The sequence below is a fragment of the Phyllobates terribilis genome, unplaced genomic scaffold (genome assembly GCF_046119375.1).
Source record: "Phyllobates terribilis strain yellow unplaced genomic scaffold, ASM4611937v1 Scaffold_208__1_contigs__length_3488620, whole genome shotgun sequence".
NCBI classification, from domain to species: Eukaryota; Metazoa; Chordata; class Amphibia; order Anura; family Dendrobatidae; genus Phyllobates; species Phyllobates terribilis.
Genome location: NW_027362968.1, coordinates 257428 through 263057, shown reverse-complemented (window position 1 = coordinate 263057; position 5630 = coordinate 257428).

Sequence of the window (5630 nt, the reverse complement as noted above, 5' to 3'; positions counted from 1 at the left end):
TACCTGTGGTGAAGATTCCCGCCATCCGGCGCCATCTTCCGCTTCCTTCCCGCCATCGGTGGAGTTTTCCCGCCATCCGGCGCCATCTTCGGCCTTCTTCCCGCCATACGTGGAGTTTTCCCGCCATTGGACGCCATCTTGAGGACGCCGCGCGGGAAGAAGAGGGGCGTGGACTCCGAAAGCGCGCGAGAACTAAAGCCCCGCCTCACGTCCGGACGTTGCGTAAGGTCCTGGAAGGAGCCCAGCAGACGCCGACGTCACAGGAGCGCGACGGAAGGTCCTCAACCCTGACGATCCACTGCGGAGCCGCGGCCTACGGAAGAGGATCATCGCAAGGTAGGCCACGGTCCACTAGGGGGGAGAAGGATGCCGGATACGGAGGAGAGCTTCACCGCTTCAACCCCCGCCAGCGCCACCGCTGTTGCGGTCATGCCTTTCACCATGCCCTATATCCCGGGGGCAGCCTGGCTACCCCAGTACTCAGGGGAGTCACATACCCTGCATGACTTTAGAGAAAAGCTGGATAGCCTCTTCCAGGTGTATCCCCTCACAGGGGAGCAAAAAGTGAGCATCCTGGTGGCCCAATTAACCGGGGCAGCCCAAAGGGAGGTAAAGTCCTGGCCACCTGAGAGGAGGACTGTCGCAGAGATACTAACCCAGCTAACCGAGGAGGAGCTGCAGTACTACCAATACGAGGAAAGCCAAGAGGACCCGGACGGGTCTGAGGACTACCCTCAGGAGGGAGCACAAAGAGGACATAGCTACTGAAGGGAAGTAGCGTGAATAAAGAGCTGTAAATAGTTACCCGTAAGGGTACAAGGACTGCTGCTAATTAAAATATGGTCCCCGTTGGGATTAGTGAATTGTTCCCCATGTGCCCCTATCTTAAACCAGGCTGAGGACTGTGAGCAGCCATTCCTTATCCCCACTGGCCGAGGACTGAGAGCGGCCATATCCTGTAAATAATTATGTGTTTCTAGTAATTTATGGGAGTCTTTGGTGGATTTGCCGGGAATCCTTTGTACATGGTTGGAGCATAACCCAGGAATGTACTAAAGACTGTTAAGGACTCGGGGCAGGACAGACCCCTACCTGGTTACGTCTCCCTGTTTTGGTGAAATGGACACCTTGCTTTTCTTCAAAACTGCACCCGGTTGTGGACACGCCGTAACCATCTTTATGTGTTTTTCTTATTGTATTATTATTGTTTATACCTTGTTATGTTTTTCTAAAAATATGTTTAGTCCCGGAGTACTAAATTTCACTAGGGGGGAATGTGGCACCCCAGGGGTCTGGTTTCCACAGTAACAGCAATGTTATGTCTGAGAGCAGGTGGGAGGTCTCTTGGTCAGGAATCCTATGCATGCCACACCTCCTGCCCAGTCCTGGGAGGGGAAGAACTTCCCCTATATAAACCTGGGGCTGAGGCAGGGTTAGAGAGTTCAGAGGGAGAGTTCAGCCAGGAGGGCTGACAGGGAGCTGTGGCTCCGGCTGGGCCCAGCTCCTGGTCCATGCCAGGAGTAGAGAAGAAGTAGAGACAGAGAAGAGAAGCAGATATAGGAAAGAACATCAGGAGCTCTGTGGGAGCAGTGCTACAAGGAGTCAGGGGCTGGCAGCTGCAGAGCTCGCCCTGACTGAGAAGTTATCACCGGACCCGGAGTCCGAGGCTGTGGGGACTAACTCCTATCCAGCAGCAGAAACCGACCGGCAGGGGATTGCAGGTCCTCTGACCAAGAAACCCGAAGGCACGGTCACACGCGTGGGACCAGCACCGCCGTCGTGGAGCGGAAGCTACTAGAAGGCCCCGAGTCACCGGCCATACGGGTGAGCACCACACGGTACACTCAGGGACGTGGGCTACTTATACCCGCTTCTAGCAAGGTAGCCAGAAGAGTATCGTTAGTTTGGGAGGCCTACAACTCCGCCTGGCCAGGGGAGATCCCATCTGCTCAAGGACTGACCAGGCCCCAATCGCTAGCCAGTACTCCGGGAGGGTCTATCGTTGTCACCAGTAAAGACCCTGAACTACACCGTACCGTCTCTGAGTGGTTCCTGCTACCCCCATCATCCACGTCGGCTGCCCTGAGGCCATACCCCTCCCGTTGGGGGTTATACTATCACGCTGCACAATCCTACCACCGGCCTCAGCGGTCTGCCCTGCAGCAGCAGCTCCTTAGCTGTACTCAACGGGTGGCGTAGTCATCCAACATCTACCGCTAATACAGCTCCACTTAGTCTGACTCCCTGGGCACGGACCGGATCACCGCCACGAGACTACAACCCTCAAGAGATCCGGCTCCGGGTAAGCTCCCGCATGTACAACGCAGCGCGACACAGGCCCAGGGGCGCGTCAATAGGACTTGATTTGGAAAGGCACACACCTGTCTATATAAGACCTCACAGCTCACAGTGCATGTCAGACCAAATGAGAATCATGAGCTCAAAGGAACTGCCCAAGGAGCTCAGAGACAGAATTGTGGCAAGGCACAGATCTGGCCAAGGTTACAAAATAATTTCTGCATTACTCAAGGTTCCTAAGAGCACAGTGGCCTCCCTAATCCTTAAATGGAAGAAGTTTGGGACCACCAGAAGTCTACATAGACTTGGCCGTCCAGCCAAACTGAGCAATCGTGGGAGAAGAGCCTTGGTGAGAGAGGTAAAGAACAAACCCAAGATCACTGTGTCTGAGCTCCAGAGATGCAGTAGGGAGATGGGAGAAAGTTTTACAAAGTCAACTATCACTGCAGCCCTCCACCAGTTTGGCCTTTATGACAGAGTAGCCCGATGGAAGCCTCTCCTCAGTGCAAGACATATGAAAACACGCATAGAAGTTGCTCAAAAACACATGAAGGACTACCAGACTATGAGAAATAAGATTCTCTGGTCTGATGAGATGAAGATAGAACTTTTTGATAACTTTGGTGATAATTCTAAGTGGTATGGGTGGAGAAAACCAGGCACTGCTCATCACCTGCCCAATACAATCCCAACAGTGAAACATGGTGGTGGCAGCATCATGCTATGGGGGTGTTTTTCAGTTGCAGGGATAGGATGACTGGTTGCAATTGAAGGAAACATGAATGCGGCCAAGTACAGAGATATCCTGGATGAAAACCTCTTCCAGAGTGCTCTGGACCTCAGACTTGGCCGAAGGTTCACCTTTCAACAAGACAATGACCCTAATCACACAGCTAAAATATCAAAGGAGTGGCTTCAGAACAACTCTGTGACCATTCTTGACTGGCCCAGCCAGAGCCCTGACCTAAACCCAATTGAGCATCTCTGGAGAGATCTGAAAATGGCTGTCCACCAACGTTCACCATCCAACTTGACGGAACTGGAGAGGATCTGAAAGGAAGAATGACAGAGGATCCCCAAATCCAGGTGTGAAAAACTTGTTGCATCATTCCCAAGAAGATTCATGGCTGTACTAGCTCTAAAGGGGGCTTCTACTCAATACTGAGCAAAGGGTCTGAATACTTATGACCATGTGATATTTAAGTTTTTCTTTTTTAATAAATTTGGAAAAATTTCTACATTTGGCCTTATAGAACTGACTCTCGTTATTTCAATGAGAGGGATGCGATGATACCTGGTCTAGTGAAGGAGACAGTCAGGCAAATGTGCTGACTATGTGGGTCTGTGCGCCGGCCGGCTTTCCGTGTCCCAGTGACATGAGGTGTTGTGGCTATTCTGTAGCCCCCGCTTCTGTCACATGACGCGGATGCTGGCCGGCGTCCGGATCTCAATGGTGACGCACACGTCACTTCCGGTCCCGCGGTCTTTGTGTTCTAGCGGTGTGTGGCATCAGGGCTTATGCCCCGCCCCTCTGCTGTCACATGACGCGGATGCCGGCCGGCGTTCTACCTCCGCAATGACACTGTGCGTTTCAGCGGTGTGTGGCGTTAGGGCTTAAGCCCCGCCCCTCCGCTGTCACATGATGCGGATGTCGGCTGGCGTCCTGGTCTCCGCAGTGACGCTGATATCACTTCTGGTCTTTAAATGTGCCTGGCGCCAATATAAGCAAGTGACAGCGAGGCAGCAAACATGCCCCCTGACGAAGGGAACCACCAAAACGCGCGTCGGGGCTTCTCTGCTCCGCATGTGCCGACCTTAGACGGACCTCTAAATCTTTGACTATTCCCTGACTGTCTTCTGCTGAAGCTTGATATCTCTGGTATGTATATATAGTGACTTAGCAGGTCACTTATGGTTATATCTGGCATATGATAGGGAACGTACACTCAGCAGTATAGAACAGCATGGGTATTCTAGTCCAGTATAGGTGCTGTACTTGAAAATATGTATTGACATATCATCTATGTATGGTGTTACTCCTCAAATACTTAGATAGTCTATATCCGACTTAAATTGTACTGTTTGGTCCTGCATGTGTCCGCCATGTGGAGAGGGTTGTTGCGGGTTTCTATTCCTCATGTGTTTTCCACACTGATTCCTGCTTTTGTCTGATCATCTATGTACTAATAAATTTTGATGCATATCTTTAAAACCATTGGCTCCTTTTTCGTTGCTTTGTTTTGGCTGGATTTGCCACTGTATATAAAGCCAAATAAATAACCAAAAGCAAAAATGCACCTCCAGACCTTGGGCTAAGTTCACACTTATCGTTTTTGATGTGTTTTTGCACTTTTGCATTTTTTTCAACGGTGAAAAATGCATTCACCCGCAAATGTCATTTTAACATTTTGCTACCTTATCTGGCCATGTGGTGTGTGAGATATGATCAAACACATCCAGAATGAACACTCATTTCCAGCTGATAATACCATCTAGCACCTGTCCCTATTTTAAAAGCAGCTAACAGCGTTCTCAATAGGGAATAGTTTTTTTCAAGCACGGAGTACAATGCAATAATCCCTGACTAGATGCCTGTAAAACGCTATCCTAACTGATATAGGTCTCCTGTACACGAATCTCAGATAAGAGAGGTAATATACAAGTGCATCTCACTAAATTAGAATATCATCAAAAAGTTAGTTTATTTCAGTTCTTCAATACAAAAAGTGAAACTCATATATTATGTAGAGTCATTACACACAGAGTGATCTATTTCAAGTGTTTATTTCTGTTAATGTTGATGATTATGGCTTGGTCAGTGTGGAGAGGTGGTGGAGATGCCAAATAAAAACCGCGACGAGTTTGGTATCTGGTCAGGGGCCTGGACGTTTATGGTAAAACTTAAGTGTTCAGGTGGTACGGTTGCCCACATTCCATCATCTGCCTTCCTGGGTAGGGATCGTATCCTGGTCTTCTACCTGGGGCAACCAAAGCTCTGTCACAGGTACGGCGACCCTACACACTTCAGTGCAAACTGCACTGTGCAGAAATGTGCGTTGTGTGGGGGTGTCGGTCATCTTGCTGCCTCTTGTGTGGAGATTAGGTGCCACCTGTGTGGTGAGTTAGGTCACCCAGTCAGCCGTTGTCCTCGCTCCTTCGCTAATGCAGTCGAGACCCCGGTGGGAGAAAGCCATGAGGCCGATTTTGCTGGGGAGAGGACTAGCAGGGGTGGGGGAGCTGAGGGGCCAGGGAAGAAAAACAATAAAAAGATGCCTGCCCAGCTGAGGCGTCTAGACAAGTGCAGACAGGAGAGGGAGCGGGGCGAGCCCCGG